The sequence below is a fragment of the Thalassophryne amazonica genome, chromosome 20, assembly GCF_902500255.1.
Source record: "Thalassophryne amazonica chromosome 20, fThaAma1.1, whole genome shotgun sequence".
Classification (NCBI taxonomy): domain Eukaryota; kingdom Metazoa; phylum Chordata; class Actinopteri; order Batrachoidiformes; family Batrachoididae; genus Thalassophryne; species Thalassophryne amazonica.
This window is the reverse complement of record NC_047122.1, coordinates 42,648,719-42,670,040: the sequence shown is the minus strand read 5'-3', so window position 1 is coordinate 42,670,040 and position 21,322 is coordinate 42,648,719. Positions and strand designations below refer to the sequence as shown.

General features: G+C 40.0%; 1 pseudogene; it reads right to left on the bottom strand.

The window, feature by feature from the left end:
• Nucleotides 1–2,624: 2,624 nt before the first annotated feature.
• On the bottom strand, nucleotides 2,625–15,743 carry LOC117501414 (annotated as a pseudogene).
• Between the last annotated feature and the right edge of the window lie 5,579 nt (nucleotides 15,744–21,322).

Sequence of the window (21,322 nt, the reverse complement as noted above, 5' to 3'; positions counted from 1 at the left end):
GATGTCCAAGTGGCTGGTCTCAGATGACCTTGGAGGTGAACATGCTGGATGTGGAGGTCCTGGGCTGGTGTGGTTACACGTGGTCTGCGGTTGTGAGGCTGGTTGGATGTACTGCCAAATTCTCTGAAACGCCTTTGGAGACGACTTATGGTAGAGAAATGAACATTCAATACACGAGCAACAGTTCTGGTTGTCATTCCTGCTGTCAGCATGCCAATTGCACGCTCCTTCAAATCTTGCAACATCTGTGGCATTGTGCTGCGTGATAAAACTGCACCTTTCAGAGTGGCCTTTTATTGTGGGCAGTCTAAGGCACACCTGTGCACTAATGATGGTGTCTAATCAGCATCTTGATATGGCACACCTGTGAGGTGGGATGGATTATCTCAACAAAGGAGAAGTGCTCACTATCACAGATTTAGACTGGTTTGTGAACAATATTTGAGAGAAATGGTGATATTGTATATGTGGAAAAAGTTTTAGATCTTTGAGTTCATCTCATACAAAATGAGAGCAAAACCAAAAGTGTTGCATTTATATTTTTGTTGAGTGCACACACATACACTTTGCACTGCAATACCAATTAAAACAACTGCAAATTACAAAGAAACAATGCTCATACGGCTGAGGGCATTTTAGCATTGTTATATTTATTTCATTGAGCACAATGTCTACAAAATTATATGTTAACATTATGAGTAAAAAGTGCATTTAGATTGAGTATATCTTTGCTCGGATCATTATGACAGGTCCCATATACATCGATAAAGGTGGATCTATACAGTGGCTAAAACAAGCATTGAACATGTCACCATTTTTCTCAGTAAATATATTTCTAAAGGTGCTATTGACATGAATTTTTCACCAGGTGTTTGTACCAACCAATCCAAGGGATTCACACATACAGATAAAACAAACATAGCTGTCCATAAATTACGTGTAATAATGTGAAATGATACAGGAAAAAAGTATTAAACACCTGAAGAAAGGTGTTTAAAAGACATGAAAGCCAAGACACCAGCTGAACTCTATCAGAAATTATAAAGCAGTCCTGCCCCTTGTCAGTGCAAGTAGGTATCAGCTAGTCCAGTCCCAACTGATGACTGAGACCAAAATTTAACTCTTTAGATGCCATAATACACACCATATTTGGAGGTCAAATGGTACTGCACATCGGCCAAAATCACCATACTAACGGTGAAGTTTGGAGGTGGGAACATCATGGTGTGGAGCTGGTTTTCAGCATACGGCACTGGCAAACTTCATATAACCAAAGGCAGGACAAATGGAAAAATGTACCGAGACATGCTATAAAAAAATCTACCAGGATGAAGAAGATGAAATGATGGTGAACATTTGAGCTAGACGGTGACCCCAATCACACAGCCAAGGAAACTCTGAATTGGTTTCAAAGAATGACATTAAAGCTGCTAGAATGGCCCAGCCAATCACCTAACTTGAATCAAGTGGAAAATCTATGGAAAGAACGAAAGATCAGAGTTCATAGAAGAGGTCCACGGAACCTTCAAGATCTGTAGACTGTGTGGAAAATGGGCCACTCACACCTGAGCAAAGCATGAGACTAGTTTCTCCACACAGGAGGTATTTTGAAGCTGTCATTAAAAATGAAAGGTTTTATTACACATAACTTAATTTCTTCACTTGTTTTGGTTTCTTTGCATCTACAGATTACCTAGGTTGCATCTTGTACACATTTCATGTCAATCGCACCTTTCAGAAATATATTTACTGAGAAAAACGGTGACATGTTCAATACTTATTTTATTGCCTTCCCTGACACAAGGAACAAGCTTTGACAGAAACTTCACAGAAATACATTCAATATATTTTGAGTTATGGTGTATGTTTTAAAGTTTTCAGATTTCATGGTATCATTCATATATAAACACTGGCATCATTCATATTAAAAATACAAGGGCTGTCCATAAAGTATAGGTCCTTTTTATTTTTTTCAAAAACTATATGGATTTCATTCATATGTTTTTACGTCAGACATGCTTGAACCCTCGTGCGCATGCGTGAGTTTTTCCACGCCTGTCGGTGACGTCATTCGCCTGTGAGCACTCCTTGTGGGAGGAGTCGTCCAGCCCCTCGTCGGAATTCCTTTGTCTGAGAAGTTGCTGAGAGACTGGTGCTTTGTTTGATCAAAATTTTTTCTAAAACTGTGAGACACATCGAAGTGGACACGGTTCGAAAAATTAAGCTGGTTTTCGGTGAAAATTTTAACGGCTGATGAGAGATTTAGAGGTGATACTGTCGCTTTAAGGACTTCCCACGGAGCGAGACGTCGTGCAGCGCTCTCAGGCGCCGTCGTCAGCCTGTTTCAAGCTGAAAACCTCCACATTTCAGGCTCTATTGATCCAGGACGTCGTGAGAGAACAGAGAAGTTTCAGAAGTCGTCGGTTTCAGCATTTTATCCGGATATTCCACAGTTAAAGGAGATTTTTTTTAATGAAAGACGTGCAGACGGATTGCAGCGTCGGCGCTCCACCACAGGAAAAACACCTCTGTTGGAAGCCTTAAGGACAAGTTGGAACATGTCCAGCTGTTAAACAATTTCTCATATACTCACTCCACTGAAAGCCATCAAAAGCCGCCTGGATTTTACAAATGGTTATCAACACGGAGGTGTTTTTCCTGTGCTGCCGCACCGCGGCAGTATCCATGAATGCTCGAGTCTTTCAAGAGCAAAGCTGGGCAGAGGATCTATCAGTTTGTCAACAAATGCAGTGTAAAATTATTGAAAGATTTAAAAACAATGTTCCTTCAAATAAGTTTGGAAGGGATTTGTATATATCCCCCTCTACTCTTCATAATATCATTAAGTGAGTGAAGGAATCTGGCGTAATTTCGGTGCATAAATAGCAAATGCACAAACCTAAGCTAAACATCAAAGATCTCTGATTCCTCAGGTGGTACTACCTCAAGAACACTCATTCATCAATAAATGATATAACCACATGAATAAGGAATCAGTTTGGAAAATCTCTGTTAAGCATTACAGCCCTCAATTTTACTGTGCAAAAATGGAGCCTTATGTAACCTTGTCCATGAAACCTATGCCATGTACTCCAGACCAAAGACAAAAAGGGCCATCCAGACTGTTTTCAGCAACAAGTCTAAAATAAGGCAAGGCGTTAATGTCTGCGAGTGCCTCTTGTGTCAGTACTGTATTTCTCTGTAAAAAGTTTTATTCAGCAACCTTAATAAGCTATCAAGTTATTCATTAATAATATTGTGATATTGTGGCAGTAGTTTGGTAGACCTCGGTAAAGGTTCAGGATAAGTCACATCCAACGCTGCCGCTCGAATCGTTCCAGACTGAAGAGCTTTGCCTAAGGCATCCTGATCCACAACAAGACCTGAAACACAAAAACATCAACAGGTCAGACAGCAAGAACAAACTACCAGTGATCTGTAATTTTTCAGTGTGTGAAACAATTCAAACCTCTGCTGATGTTGATCAGTGTAGCTGTGGGCTTCATTAATGACAACTCTGTGGCCGATAAGGCCTGTGGTCTCCGGAGTCAGATTGACAATCACCATCACAAAGTCTGATCTCATCAGGAGGTCATCCAGACAGTCACAGTAACTCGCTCCCGTCGCCTGCTCATCCTCAGTGCTTCTAAACAATGATGAGAAGGTGAAATAAAACACCATGTCACTAATTCCTTGCTTTAATGTCATCAATGAATAAGTTCAGAAACTTAATTTCAGTGCAAAGAAATAATATTTCTACACAAACTAAATGCAAAACATCTTTACCTTCTGTTCCTGTTGTGATACAGGATCTTCATGTCAAACCCTTTGCTTCTTTGAGCTATTTTGAACCCAATTCTTCCCATTCCAATGATTCCCAAAGTGGCCCCTGTGACTTCAACTCCCATCAGGCTTTGTGGTGTATAAGTAGTCTTGGGATCTACAGATATCTGGTGACCTTTAAAATGAATAAGGATCAAATGATTTTGAATGTGGAAGCTACAAGTGTGCCAAAACAAGCAGAGAACCAAGGGGCCATAATGGTGCAATCATCTTTATTTTACAGCTAAATAAGGACATGGTTTCATGATAAACATCTTCAAAAATCTGAAATTAACAGGTCCAACACGCCCAACACCATCCAGCAGTTTGCATATTGGACAGGTGTTGGTGTGGAGGATGCCATCCTCTATCTGCTACACCAAGTCCACTCACACCTGGATAAGGGAAATGTCACAGTGAGGATTCTCTTCCTGGGCTTCTCAAGTGCCTTCAACACCATCCAGCACTTTGTGCTCCAGGACAAACTGAACAGGATGCGAGTGGACCCCTGCCTGGTCACTTGGGTCTCCAGCTATTCCACCTACAGGCCGCAGTATGTCAGGCTGAGGGACACCACGTCTGACACTGTGATCAGCAGCACCGGAGAACCCCAGGGCACAGTGCTGGCCCCTCTTCACCCTGTACACCTCTGACTTCTGCTACAAATCTGAGCTGTGTCACATCCACAAGTTCAAAGATGACACAGCCATTGTTGGATGCACCAGGGAGGAGCAGTACAGGAGCCTAGTGAAGGACTTTGCTGCCTGGTGCCACACAAACCATCTACAGCTCAACACCTCAAAGACAAATAAGCTGCTAATTAACCACTGTAGCTGGACAGCAAACTGGACTGGACAACCCTCACCAACCACCTGTACAGGAAGAGCCAAAGCAGGCTGTACTTTCTGAGGAGGTTGCTGTTGTTTAACATCTGAAGGAAACTCCTGTGGATGTTCTACCAGTCCATAGTAGCCAGTGTCCTCTTTTACACCGTGGTGTGTGGGGGGGCAGCACATCCAAGGACACATCCAGTCTGGACAAACTGATCAGGCGGGCTGGCTCTGTGGTTGGCATGAAGCTGGACTCTTTGCTGATGGTGACAGAGAAAAGAACACTGGACAAACTGCTGGACATTATGAACGATGCCAGTCACTCTCTGTACACTGTCATCAGCAACCGGAGAAGCCTCTTCAGCCACAGACTGCTCTTTCCCAAGTGCAGAACCAAGAGACTGAAAATCTCCTTTGTCCCTCAGGCCATCAGACTGTACAACTTCTCACTTGGGGGGAGGAGGAGTAACAGGAAGACAGAGGACGGGAAGGAGAGCAACAGTAACAGCCAGTAAATCAGTATGTCTGGTATTTATATTGTGTAATTATAATGCAAATTGTTTTTTGTTTTTACTTTCACTTTTGATAATCTGTGTGCTTCTTACCCTGTGTGCTGCTATACAATTCTGCTGGAACCTCATTTTCCCTGAAGGAATCTTCCCGAGAGATCAGTAAAGTTCTATCTAATGTAATCCAGCCAGTATGGACTTTTCATTAAAGATCAATCAATTAACTGTTGAGTTCTACATGCTACAATAATACACATGGATTTGGATACGTGTGGAGACAGTTCTGTGGCCTCACCCTCAACAATTTTCCGTGCTGAAGCCAGAAGCAGAGCCATGGCCATATCTGCAGTGGCATCACTAACCACACCAGGTGTATTGGTCACCTTGACCCCCATACTGTTGATGAACGGCACATCCAAGTGGTCAAAGCCCACTCCTCCACTGCAAACCGCCTTCAGTGAGGGAAGAGATTGGAGTAATGATGGTTCAGCTGCAGGTCTGCAGTCCCAAGAGAACATGACCTGGATTTTTGGGCCGTAAAGCAGAGGGTTCTGCAGGAATTCTCTGTGACAGACAATTTGGAAGTGTTTGTTCAGAATGGCAGCAAAGTCTTCATGGTAGCCTTCATCGCCAATCTTAGAGATCAGGGCCCACGGTTTGTCCTCTGCCATCACCTGGAGTAATAACATCACATTCAGGGTTATTCCATATGAAATGACCCAGAGGGTACCGAGGTCACCTTCTCAGACACCTCCTCAAAATTCCAAATATTACACATTTATCCGTTATGAATTTTAAATTACAGCCCCTAAAGCTTGATTTAATTTTACATGTTTTCCTAAATTAGTCTTTTTGTTCAAATTCTGATATTCACAGCATGACATACAAGTTTGAAACTTTGTGACATGGACCAACTTTCAAAAGTGTCCTGTGTGTTTTTGTCCTACAAGCTAGATCCGGGTTCTTTAGCAGATGATTGACCGGTACTGATACCTTTCTGCTCAAATTTTCATTTAATTTGCTCATCTTTTACAGGTATTCTTATTCGTCTGAATGATCCGATACAAATTCAGACTCAGTGACAGCAGACAAGCAAATGTCAAAGGAGGTGAACGGGAATTTTTTTTCTCGCAAACTTGGCGATTCGATTTGTTGTCACACCATGAAAAACTAATCAAATTTCAAATTCAAATTTATTAATTTATACAGCGCCAATTCACGACAAAATCGTCTCAAGGCGCTTCACAACATAAAAAACAATTAAAAATTTAAAACACAATAAAAACAACCATAAAAGAAAGACAGCAGTAAAAGAATAGAAGATTAAAAACACATCATAACACTAATGATAAAACAGGGAAAATAAATGAGTCTTTAAACGTGATTTAAAGGTCTCCACAGTGTCCGACTGCCGAATGTGTGCTGGCAGATCGTTCCACAGAGCTGGGGCACGATAGGAAAAAGCTCTGTGACCGGCAGACTTTTTATTCACCCTGGGAACACACAGAAGTCCTGCACCCTGAGAACGCAGGGCCCGAGCTGGTACATAGGGGCTTATCAAGTCAGCCAGATAGGGAGGTGCAAGTCCATGAACAATTTTATAAACTAAAATCAGTACTTTAAAATCCGATCTTGCAGAAACAGGAAGCCAGTGCAGGGATGCCAAGATTGGCGCAATGTGGTCAAACTTTCTGCTCCGTGTCAAAAGTCTGGCAGCAGCATTCTGAACCAATTGAAGACCCCTGATCCTGGCTTGCGGTAAGCCAGAGAATAGAGCATTACAATAGTCCAATCTAGAAGAGACAAACGCATGAATCAAAGTCTCAGCATCAGCCATAGACAGAATAGGACGAATCCTCGCTATATTTCGCAAATGGAAGAAGGCAGTCCTTGTAATGTCTCTAATGTGGAGATCAAAGGACAACGCAGGATCAAAAATTACTCCAAGGTTCCTCACTTTATCCGTATGATGTATAACACACGGACCTAAACGCCGCAATATATTCCCGAGGGGTGCTACATAAAGAGAAAAAAGCAAGGGGCCCAAAACGGATCCCTGAGGAACCCCAAACTTCATGTCTCTACGATCGGAGGAGGTTCCATTACACAATACACAGTAGGAACGACTGGACAGGTACGACGTCAACCATGCAAGAGCATTTCCAGTAATCCCAAAGTGATTCTCCAGCCTATTGAGTAGAATATGGTAATCCACAGTGTCAAATGCAGCACTAAGATCCAGCAGCACCAGGACCGTAGTGATATCCGAGTCCATTGCTCGCAAAAGGTCATTCACTACTTTAGTAAGTGCTGTCTCTGTGGAGTGAAATTTTCTAAAAGCAGACTGCAGTGGCTCAAAAAGATTATTCTCAGTGAGGTAGTCCACGAGCTGTCGCGAGACCACTTTTTCCAGGATTTTAGAACAAAATGACAGATTTGATATCGGTCTATAATTCTTCAATACACTAGGGTCAAGATTAGATTTTTTAAGTAATGGTTTGATCACTGCAGACTTAAAACACTTACGAACAGATCCAGAAGTTAATGAGAGATTTATAATTTCCAGCACAGTTGGTCCAAGAATGGGCCACAGGTCCTTAAACAGTTTTGTTGGTATAGGATCAATTAAACAGGTTGTGCTTTTAGTAGACGTCACGAGCTTCATCAGTGCGCCTAGCGAGATACCATCAAAATCTGTAAATCTGGATACCACCTCAGTGGGCGCATCCACCTTCACAGCAGTATGCAGTGGTTGGGCCAAAGCCTGCTGAGATATACTCAACCTAATATCCTCAATTTTCTTCTCGAAGTAATCCAAGAAGTCCTGTGCTGAGAAAGGAGAGTGAATAACAGGTGGCTGTCCATGAATAAGAAGTGCTACAGTTTCAAACAAAAACTTGGAATTATGCTTATTTTTATTAATCAAATCAGAATAATAGGCACGCTTTGTAGCCTGTAGTGCCTGCTTATAATCCAAGACAGCATCTCGCCATGCAAGATGGAACACCTCTAACTTAGAAGTACGCCATTTCCGTTCAAAACCTCGAGCCTTCTACCTAAGGTCACGCAGGTAACCATTAAACCAAGGTGAGTATGCCTTGGGAATGGCATGTCCTCAAGAGAGGAGGCGCAACCTTGTCCAGTGTGGCCTTGAGCGCTGAGTTCAAGCCATCCCCAAGACTATCTACTGACTGAATATTCTCTAACCCCGAGGCCAAAATTTCAGGCAGTCTGGCTTCGAGTTCTATCATAATTGAAGGAGTAATGCGTCGCCGCAAAGAAAGACAAGGCTTTCGATCCACTAGGCGCGGCAACATAAATGCACACCTAACAAATGAGTGGTCGGAGATCACCGAGGCAAGAGGCAAAATGTCAATGTTTGTGACAGCAAGGCCACGTGTGAGTACCAGATCAAGGGTATTTTCACTAGTATGTGTTGAATCCTGAATACATTGCTGGAATCCCAGCGCATCCACAAGTTCCATAAATGACTTGCAAAGGGGATCAGAGGGCTTATTTATGTGAATATTAAAATCACCAATAATCAAAATGTTGTCCACACTAGCTGACAGGCTAGAGATGAATGCACCAAATTCATCTAAAAATTCAGAATATGGGCCAGGAGGCCTATAAACAGTGACAACATGGCATGACTGATTTCCATACTTCTGACCCTGACAATATGTAGCATCATGGGCAGAGCGGAGAGTCAGATGCTCAAACAAATTATATTTATGCCCCCCGACAGTCAAGAAGGTAAACTTGGATTTATAGATAAAAGCAACACCCCCGCCTTGCTTCGCACAACGAGACATGTGACTGAATGTGTACCCTGGTGGAGCAGGCCTCATTCAGAGGAAGAACAGCTGTGGGTTTGAGCCAGGTTTCACATAACTCAATCATGTCCAAATGATGATCCATAATTAGATCGTTAATCAACAGGGATTTTGAGGACAAAGATCTGATGTTAATAAGACCCAAACTGAAGACTTCTGTCGGTTTGACAGACTGACATCTTTGAATAGGCCTGAGTATCTTAAAATCCACTCCACGTTTTCCATCCAGCGCCCGGAGTGTGTCAGGAACCGCTGTCGTCACATCAGGACTACAATTCCCAGAAGCTGCAGCGCTCTGATGACGTGGACGCTGAGCACCGATGCGCTCAGCTGACCAGATGACCGGTGTCGTGGTCTGAGTTTGCGCCGGTCTCATTTTACCACGCGCATGCTCAAATCGATTTTTTTTTCGCGATCAACTTCCGGGAGGTCTAGAATTACGATTTCTTGCGGCGATCTTCAACCGAGCAGACGTATTTTGAAATAACTGTATTTTTCACACACTTTTGATTCAGAAAACTTGAAGTGGGACATAAATTCAGACTTGCAGGCTGGAAATTTCAGACTAGCTAGGTAACTAGTAACCAGAATTATAATGGTTAAATCAATAAGCATCAATAGAAAATGACAGGATTTACTTGTGGTTCCAATTAAAAAAATATTTAATATATTTGCTTGGCAAATTTGGACCAGGGTCAATAACACACAAGTCTCAATATACCAAGATGATAAAATCAGACTGGTGGTAAGTTCAGACTGTGACTGCTACAGTCTAATTTTACCTGGTAAATTCAGACTGGTGGTAATCTCAGACCGTGACACCGGCACAGACGACCCAGTTCGATGGAACACAAACTTTCTCCGGGAGCCTCTGTGGACACAGCGACGTCGGCGGAACAAGCCAAGCTCTCTGATAGCAAGAATGTCCCGAGGGACATTATTGTTCAAGCTTCGTAGCTCAGCTGCAGAGTAGCTTAGCATCACGCCAGCCGAGGGAGTGAAATGCGGCGTCGTACAGCGCAAAAAATGCACACTGAAGGACCAAAAATCACGTTAAGTACATATCCAAAATAAAAATTACACTCAAGCCACTAAAAACCGAATTATACACGAGAAAACTGGAGAAAATCAGACGAGCGGCAAACACACAACGCCAGCAACTCTTCTTCTAATCTAAATGTGTAATAATCAAAACCCTGTCAGATAGTCTGAAAATAATACACATTGGTTCAGTTTGTCACAACACTCAATTTACTTAATGACACAGATAAAACTGGTTTTACTTGACAATCCAAAAGTCCACACAACTGATAAAGAAGTTAATGTGAAACATTAACTTTTTCCACTCGTTAAAACTACTAGAAAAAAGCAGTTAGAACTCACGATTTAATCTGTGAACGCTGACCATGGTGAGCACGGGTTGAGTGTGCGATGCAGAGAACAAACAATACAGTAAAAATTTGAAGTTGGGAAATTCCCCTTATAATATGAATTTGCATACATTTATGGCACTTAATTCATGTCATTCTCGAAGATTCACAGCCCTGGTTCTTCTTTCCTCAATCTTGTGGCCATTAGCAAGACAACTTATTATTAATTAATTAAATTAATTATTTTATTTTATTTTTTTTTACAAATTTAACACAATAAAACAAAATATAGAAAAAACATACATCTCAAAATACAGATAAATATAAAGTAAGAATTACAAAAGAAAAAGAAGAAAATGCAAGGACTACTTAGAAAGGAAGCAAAATCTTGGGTATAATTCAAATAAGCAAGAAATGAGATATAGCTCCACAGATCTTTCAAGCTAGAGCAGCAAGACAAGCTGTACATACAAACGACAAGTTCCGAAGTTCCGCGCCCGGCTCGGTTCGGTTCGGCCCACAGAGCCCTACTCGCTACCCAGCGCGGACACCCCCATCCTCCGAATGGTTTGTGCCGATACCGCACACTCAACCTGTGCGTTAGTCTCATACCCGTTCGACCATTTACCCAGAAGAAACCATTACAGGAAGTTACGAAGGGGATTTCAAAATACGAGCGTTCTATTTTTATACGACTTGTTTAATGCTTGATCTACCTGCAGTTATGACATGGCAGTCATATGTATGACTTGGCAGTCTGACATGGTGGAGACTTTTAAATCAAGACTGAAGACCCACTTTTTAGACTGTCTTATCAGTAATCTAATTTGTTTTAATGTTTGCTTTGTAATTTCTTTTTATTCTACTGTGTTTTATCTTTTTATTGTGGTTTTCTTGATTTTAATTTTGATTTTAAATTACTTTGTGTTGTTTTGAATTGTGTGAAGCGCCTGGGGCGACTGTCGTGAGTTGGCGCTATATAAATTAATAAATTGAAATGTATACAGCACAGGTTTTGCACTTATTTTCAAGTTACAAAATGTTGTAACATATTTATTATGAATGAATGAATGAATGAAAACTGTTTATTTCGAACATTTGATACAACAACAATTACAAGCTAGATCAGTAAAGACAACAACAAAAAAGTTCCTACTGTGTACCCAACATGTCCGAAAAGGGGTAGGGTGAAGCATCAGCTTATTTATCCCTACCCCTTCTTCCCCACAACCAGTAATACCCTTTGCCACATATACACATAAATTCCTACACACCTAAACCGATATCAATATATATATATATACATATATATACACAAACATACATATACACCTACACATACCTACTTACATACAAAATACTATATATTTACAAGCCGAAGCAAACAACAAAAACACCCTAACCCTCATTACCCTTCCTCCTCCCTATACCCAGAAAAAACCATATTTTTGTACCGCTGTTTGAACTGGTTCATGCTTGGACATTGCTTGAGCCCCACTCCCAATCTGTTCCACATCCTCACCCCACAGACAGAAATACAGAAACCTTTTAATGTTGTTCGTGCCCACTGATGCTTTAAATTAAATTTCCCCCTCAGACTGTAATCCCCTGATCTGTTAAAAAACATATTTTTAATATTTGCTGGAAGTAAATTGTTTATTGCTTTATACACAATTTGTACTGTTTGAAAATGAACCAAGTCTGTGAATTTTAAGAATTTGGATTGTAAAAATAGTGGATTTGTATGATCTCTATAGCCAGTATTATGAATAATTCTTATAGCTCTTTTCTGCATTACTGATAGTGATTGTGTTGTACCTTTATAAGTATTACCCCATACCTCTGCACAGTACTGTAAATATGGTAAAACCAGTGAGCAGTAAAGAATGCGGAGTGAGTTGTGGTCCAGAATATGTTTCGCTTTGTTTAGAACTGAAATGCTTCTTGACAGTTTACTTTGTATATGTTTTATATGAGTCTTCCAGTTTATCTTATCATCTATTATCACCCCCAGAAACTTATTTTCATGTACCCTTTCAATATCTACCCCCTCGACTTGTAACTGAACCTGTATATCTGTATTACAATAGCCAAATAACATGTATTTTGTTTTACTTAAGTTTAATGATAATTTATTTCTGTCAAACCATATTTTCAATTTTCCCATTTCTATACTGATCCTCCTCAGTAACTCCTGCAAATCCCCCCCTGAACAAAAAATGCTTGTGTCATCTGCAAATAATACTAATTTTAATATTTTGGAAACATTGACAATATCATTTATATAAATTAGAAACAGTTTTGGACCCAATACTGACCCCTGTGGGACGCCACAAGCATTGTCCAAGCATGATGATGTATATTCCCCCAACTTCACAAACTGTTTTCTGTTACTTAAGTAGCTTCTCACCCAGTGCAACACCAACCCCCTAATCCCATACTGTTCAAGTTTATTGATTAATATGTCATGATTAATTGTATCAAAAGCCTTTTTAAGATCTATAAATATTCCAACTGAATGTAATTTGTGGTCTATGGCGTTTGTAATCTCCTCAACTGATTCTATTAATGCAAGTGATGTTGAACTATGTGCTCTGAATCCATATTGACTATCAGTAAGTAATTTATGTTTATTTATGAATTTGTCTAATCTATTATTGAATAACTTTTCTAATAATTTGGAAAATTGTGGAAGCAAAGAAACAGGTCTATAATTTGTGAAGTGGTGTCTATCCCCAGTCTTATACAGCGGCACAACCTTAGCTATTTTCATTTGATTGGGAAATTTACCGGTTTGAAATGATAAGTTACAGATGTATGTTAATGGTTCTACAATCCATTCAATGACCTGTTTTACCACCACCATATCAATTTCATTTAAATCGGTAGATGTTTTATATTTACAATTATTCACAATGTCTATAATTTCATTTCCATCCACTGCTGTGAGGAACATTGAACAGGGATTTCTTTCTATGAGATTATTATCCAAATCCTCAGGTTGGGAATCGGGAATTTTTTCTGCCAAGCTTGGTCCAATATTTACAAAAAAATTATTAAAACCGTTGACTACCTCATCCTTATTTTCCTTCTTGACATTATTATCAATGAAATACTGAGGGTAACTCTGTTTTTTATTACCATTTTTGATAATGCTATTTAATATATCCCATATTCCTTTAATATTGTTTTTGTTATTATATAATATGTTACTATAATATTCCTTCCTACATACCCGTATAATATTAGTTAATCTATTTTTGTATTTCTTATATCTATTTTCTGCCTCTTTAGTCTTTAGTTTTATGAATTCTCTATACAGTGTATTTTTCTTATTACATGCATTTCGTAACCCTTTCGTCATCCATGGTCGAGCTTGGATTTTTGTTTTCTGTAGTCTTGTTTAATTGGACAATTTTTATCATATAATGATGTAAATATTTGTAAAAAAGTTTCATATGCACTATCAACATCACTTTCACTGTATACCTTTTCCCAGTTTTGCTCCTGTAAATCCTTCTTTAGTGTGTTCATGTTTTCCTCTGTCCGCACTCGCCTGTATTTTATTTTCTCCTCTGGCTGATTCCGCCGATGGTTTCTATTATAAACGATGAAAACTGGTAGATGATCACTAATGTCATTGATTAATAATCCACTCACAGTGTTATTCTCAATATCATTGCTGAATATATTATCAATTAAGTTAGCACTATGGGATGTAATTCTGCTTGGCCTGGTGATTTTTGGATATAAACTCATACTGTACATTATACTGATAAATTCATCTGTTATTTTATGCTTATTTGGATTGAGCAGATCAATATTTAAGTCACCACAAATGAACACAGTTTTTTGATTAGTTTTTGAGAACATTTTTCCCATACAGTCAGTGAATGTTTCAATACTAGATCCTGGTGCTCTATATATACAGCTGACCAATACATTTTTGCTTTTTTCTTCACATATTTCAATAGTTATACATTCTAATAAGTTATCAATCACAGTTGTCATATTGTCTACTATTTTATAATCCATGTTCTTATCCACATACACAGCCACTCCTCCTCCACTCTTATTCTTTCTGTTTACACAATTAAATTCATATCCATCCAGTTCAAAATCCATTCCTTTATCTTCATTGATCCATGTTTCTGATATAGCAATTATGTTAAATATTTTTTTAAACTGACTTAAATATTCTTTAATGTTGTTAAAGTTTGCATATAGACTTCTGCTGTTGAAATGGATTATTGATAATTTGTTATCCGTTTTAATGATCCGATTAAACTGTTCATCTGTATAATAGCAACAACTGTCATTGATATTTGAGAAGAAATTATTGTCTGGGTCTATATCGTGCTCCAAGTCCAGTACATTGTGGTCTGTGTATTTAAATGTTCTCAGTTCTACTTTTCCATGATCAGCAATCCTTTGAGTTATATCCTTCTTGTCTCCAGATGTAGATGAATAGGTAGTAGATGAATAGGTTCCTCTGGTCTGTGTCATGGTGTTGTGATGTGTTTGTGTCCTCATACCTTATTGGTCATATCTGTCCAGATCCTCGCTTTAAGAAACACTATTGTTCATATTTGTCCAGCTCCTCGATGTTCCTTATTGCCATGACTTTTGCTTGTTCTGGTGATCCGTTCAGTTTGATGAATATTTTACAGTTTGAAGTCCATGTGTGCTGGATTTTTCCCTGTTTCTTCAAGAAGCGTGCTTTCCTGGCGATGTCGGCATTCCGTTTGGTGAGATGTTCATTGATGAATACGTTTGTCCCTTTCAGTTTTCTTCCTTGTTTTAACAGTGCTGTTTTGTGTTTTCTGTTGATGAATCTCATGATGACGGTTCGTTTATCACCGTCATTTCTCCGGGGCAGAGGGTGGCACGCTTCAATGTTATTTAAATCCATTTCTATACCTTTAGATAGGAGGAAATCAGCAACCTGTTTTTCCACAGAGCTGACCTCCTGTTCACCTGTCATTATGATTATTATATGGACAACAAACTGCTTGTTTGATTTTAACACCTCAGGTTTTTTTTTTTTTTTTGCAGTATGGGGTCATGTGGACACACACACAAACATATATAGACACACATTCAAAAGGAGATTGATTATATTTGATTTAAGAATGAATTACAGTTTGCATGTCATACCTGTCCTTAACTCCTCTAACATCAAATAAAATGTACATATTGGCAACACACATTTAACTGTACGTCAGTTTAAAAAATTCTGTTACTGCACCTGTTTTTGTTGCAGCTGCTGTCCAGTTGTGGGTATTTTTCTTGCTTGAAAAAGCCGCTGTGTGTGTGATAGACTCTTCAGTGTGCTCCACTTAGTACACCGTACAGACAAGCAGCTGAACATTCTGGACAGAAAGTTAATGATATTCCAATGGGTCTGTTATTGAAGGCAGTGATTTGAGCAAGCAGCTGCATTGCCAGCTGGAGTTAGCAGATTTATTGCAGCATAGGCTTCCTCGCAAATTTGATATTCTCTCTAACTCAAATTCCTGTAAAAAATTTTGATTAGATTAGATAACTTTATTAATCCCTTGGGAAGATTCCCTCAGTTAAATTGAGGTTCCAGCAGCCTTGTATAGCAGCACACAGGGTACGAAGCACACAGAGTATCAAAAGTGAAGCTAAAAACAATTTGCAAATATAAATACCACAAATACTGCTTGCTACGGGTTTACTGGCTACTACTGTTCTTCTTCTTTCTGTCCTCTGTCTTCCTGTTGATGTAGATGTATGTATTAATCTTTTCACATGCATTAATATTTGCAGTCAGGAACTGTGTTTTTATTGACATAAACTAACCAGTGTTTATGGTGTGTTGCATTTTGATCCTTTGAGTTTTTTTTTAACAACTTACAAATACAGCTCTAACAGATGCAAACACAGGAATTCAAATATGTAGTAAGAATCCATCACAAATGACACTTATGTAGAATTACTGTTGCTTATGTCAATGCATATATTTGACTAAATTTACAGCTGAATGGTCTGATGCAGGTCTACGTATTGATGGTTCAACTCCTTATCCCATGGAGTGAGCTACTAGCTCTGCACTGTGGAAAGAATTTTGAATGAATGAATTTATTCAGCATACAGACTCAACAATAACAAAAAACTCATAAATAGGACAATTTAACAGTGAACTGTGTGACCAAAAGGGTGTGAGCAAAGCAAAAGCTTCTAAACGGCCACCCATTTTACCACAAAAGTAAAAAGTACACACACACACACACATATATATACACTCAACAAAAATATAAACGCAACACTTTTGGTTTTGCTCCCATTTTGTATGAGATGAACTCAAAGATCTAAAACTTTTTCCACATACACAATATCACCATTTCCCTCAAATATTTTTCACAAACCAGACTAAATCTGTGATAGTGAGCACTTCTCCTTTGCTGAGATAATCCATCCCACCTCACAGGTGTGCCATATCAAGATGCTGATTAGACACCATGATTAGTGCACAGGTGTGCCTTAGACTGCCCACAATAAAAGGCCACTCTGAAAGGTGCAGTTTTATCACACAGCACAATGCCACAGATGTCACAAGATTTGAGGGAGCATGCAATTGGCATGCTGACAGCAGGAATGTCAACCAGAGCTGTTGCTTGTGTATTGAATGTTCATTTCTCTACCATAAGCCGTCTTCAAAGGCGTTTCAGAGAATTTGGCAGTACATCCAACCAGCTTCACAACCGCATACCACATGTAACCACACCAGCCCAGGACCTCCACATCCAGCATGTTCACCTCCAAGATCGTCTGAGACCAGCCACTCGGACAGCTGCTGAAACAATCGGTTTGCATAACCAAAGAATTTCTGCACAAACTGTCAGAACCGTCTCAGGGAAGCTCATCTGCATGCTCGTCATCCTCATCAGGGTCTCGACCTGACTCCAGTTCATCGTCGTAACCGACTTGAGTGGGCAAATGCTCACATTCGCTGGCGTTTGGCACGTTGGAGAGGTGTTCTCTTCACGGATGAATCGCGGTTCACACTGTTCAGGGCAGATGGCAGACAGCGTGTGTGGCGTCGTGTGGGTGAGCAGTTTTCTGATGTCAATGTTGTGGATCGAGTGGCCCATGGTGGCGGTGGGGTTATGGTATGGGCAGACGTCTGTTATGGACAAAGAACACAGGTGCATTTTATTGATGGCATTTTGAATGCACAGAGATACCGTGACGAGATCCTGAGGCCCATTGTTGTGCCATACATCCAAGAACATCACCTCATGTTGCAGCAGGATAATGCACGGCCCTGTGTTGCAAGGATCTGTACACAATTCTTGGAAGCTGAAAATGTCCCAGTTCTTGCATGGCCGGCATACTCACCGGACATGTCACCCATTGAGCATGTTTGGGATGCTCTGGACCGGCGTATACGACAGCGTGTACCAGTTCCTGCCAATATCCAGCAACTTCGCACAGCCATTGAAGAGGAGTGGACCAACATTCCACAGGTCACAACTGACAACCTGATCAACTCTATGCGAAGGAGATGTGTTGCACTGCATGAGGCAAATGGTGGTCACACCAGATACTGACTGGTATCCCCCCCCCCCCAATAAAATAAAACTGCACCTTTCAGAGTGGCCTTTTATTGTGGACAGTCTAAGGCACACCTGTGCACTAATCATGGTGTCTAATCAGCATCTTGATATGGCACACCTGTGAGGTGGGATGGATTATCTCAGCAAAGGAGAAGTGCTCACTATCACAGATTTAGACTGGTTTGTGAACAATATTTGAGGGAAATGGTGATATTGTGTATGTGGAAAAAGTTTTAGATCTTTGAGTTCATCTCATACAAAATGGGAGCAAAACCAAAAGTGTTGCGTTTATATATATATATACGCATACTTACAACAGCAAATGCCAGCACAAACAGTATAAATTAATCAATAAAAAAAAAAAAATCCAACCACAACCAAACACAGTGCACAATCCCCCAAAACAACAAAAATCTATATGCTTAGTTCATCAGATTATAAGACGTAATTATAAGAACAATATAATGAGTTCCATTCGAGTTTAGTCTCTGTCTTTTATTTTCTTTTGTTGTGTTTTTCAGGTCTTTCATTTGATTCATAGTTTGTTTCTTCGTTTTGTTCATGGTAATATTTATTAAGCCTTCGGTCTTGTTTATCTGTCTTTTGGTACTTTATGTTGTTCACCGTTGGAGTTTCTGTCACAGATTGCTCTTGACTCTGTCTGCTTTGTTTTTGTCTCACTGCACACTCTTGTCTCCTGTCTCACCTTTGTCTCGTCTTCTTTGCACCTGTTTCACATCACGCCCCTGGGTAAATTACCCTCTGTGTATTTAAGCCTCAAATTATTCCTTCCCTCTCTGCCAGTTTGTGGAACTTTATGTCATCATTCCAGCCTTAAATCACATCCTTGTTTAGTCCATGTTCGATTGCCTGCCTGTGTTTGACCCTGCTTTGTTCTTTGACCCTGTCTCTGCCTCTGAACTCTGCCACACCATGCACCTGAACTCAGCTTGTTTTTTGGATCTCGCCTCAGCATCACACCTGCCTGTACTTCCACCTCACTGACTGTTACACTGTGTACCGAACCTTCTGCCAGATTACTAGATAAAGCCTTTTTGATTACTCTAACGTTTTTGTCTGAGTCTGCATTTGCATCCTAAAACTTTTCTGTGCCATCCTACTTCAACACATAAGTTTGTGCTGGTTCACAGTAGAGTTCAGTGATTAATGTAGTCACAAGGCTTCAAACGTATGGAGCCAGGCTTCTTAGCATAATAATGCACAGATAGATTTTAAACAGCTAAAGCAAACTGCACCTTACAAATATATTTTATATATTTAAAATGTGCATTACACTATTAATAGGTTAATATGAAATTATGTCACACATAATCCCAAACAAATGGACGTTTGGATGAATGGTGCATGAAATTATATGCAAATATTAGATGTATGTTCTGTGTGAGACAGGTTTGCAAGGAGGCCTTACCTTTAAGAGGTCAGGTGGCATCTCTGACCTTGTGTTTGCTGAGTCGTGGAGGTGTGATGTTTCGGGTGCAGTCCATTACATAACCTGGTCAAAACTTTATTTTGCTGTCTGTGTTTAGAATTGAACATCACCACCATGTGGACATAGGCAGGTGTGGTTTGTGTAGGCATAAAATACAACAAATGAGCATGATGAAAATTTTAATAAAAGTATAGATATACCAAAAAATAATGAGGGGACTGTAAGACAGCATCCTCACCTACCTCCATATAGAACTAGTGAGTTCTGTGGTGCTGCAGGATGTAGAAACTCCATAACAATCACAAACAGATCCTTTAACCACTAGATGGCAGGAGCTGATAGTGGCTCATTGAAAAGGGTGTCATTTAAACATTTGCACTTTTAGTAGTATTTCATCATGAGTGCACTACACATAAAACCTCCAAAGAAGACAGTGGCAAAATTTTTTAATTAATTACGATTACTTTTATATGCATGTTTGAACTTGAAAGTTTTTATTGATTTGCCACTAGAATGAATTTGCATTGTGAAAATAAATGACAGTGACAGTGCTGAGGAATCAGTTGATTACTCTATGCCAGTGATTTTCAACCTTTTTTGAGCCGCGGCACCCTTTTTATATTTACAAAATCCTGCGGCACACCACTGTCACGTGTCACGCGCCACTAACTCGACTGTCTCTACACGGTGCGTTAGCAACACGTGCGGTACAGATATGACGTAACATAGTATACTATAGTCATGGAGCTGTATATAAGAACTAGAGAGCGCAGTCCCAATGCTGCACACTAAACGAAAAGGTCCCTTCATGGACAGCCACATGACGTCTCCTAACCGGGCAAAATATTGACGAAGTACCCGGATGTTAATGCATTTTCAATGGAGATTCGCGACTGAACACACTCAGAAAAATGCTCGCAAAATACGTGTTAAAATGCCATTTTGTCCTGGATATCGAGCCACAAATATTAGTGTTGAAAGTTACACGGATCTGCGCTGATAAGCTGCGCTGCTCGGCTGAGCTGCTGCTGTTCAACATGGCTGCTAAAATCATTACAATACATTTATATATATTATATTTTTACACAATTATCCTTTATTGACCGAGTTTCATTCATGAAGTCAGCGGTGTGTGTGTGTGCACATCTCTGTGTGTGGCAGCACAGCGCGGGTCATTAATCTCATTATTTTAAGGTGCAAAACTCCCCAGTCTTGTCGACCAATTTTTAGTCACTAACGACAAGAATTTTAACTAGACATTGGTCTAGCAGTGGAAAATATCAACTAGACATAAGTGAACTTAATGATCCGTGTCATCGGGCGACACAGGTACGGCAGGAGACATACAGCTGTTTATCATCCAAATATCACGGACAAAGTGACAACAATAACCAAAACCACTTACTTATGGAAGGAAATATTGTCTCCCTTGTTCCTCCTTTTGTGACTTTGCCAACATGCGCAGCTTTCCGGCATATTCCACCTGTTTCTTGACGAGACTAAGTGAACTTCTATGCACACAAATCACTAACTTGCCCGGAATTAAAATGGCGATCACGCCTCCTTGTCGGCACACGGCTCAGCGCTACTGCGCGCTTTGCTGCCATCTACTGGCATAAAAGAGCATTACACCATCTACCACACTATTACAGCACATTCACCCGATAATGGTGATATTTGATAATTGCCCACGGCACCCCTGACGATCGATCGCGGCACCCCGGTTGAGAATCACTGCTCTATGCCACGGCTGATTGCTTGTTGTCAGCAGGATATTTCCAAAAAATGTTAAAGTTTTCATTGAAATTTGGTGTGGGGTAAAATTGTGGGTAAAGGAAGAGTTGAATAGATTTTGAGTCAGATGACGGATTTATTTATTTATTGTTTATTTGATAAGGACAGTGCACATTAATGAACACTTT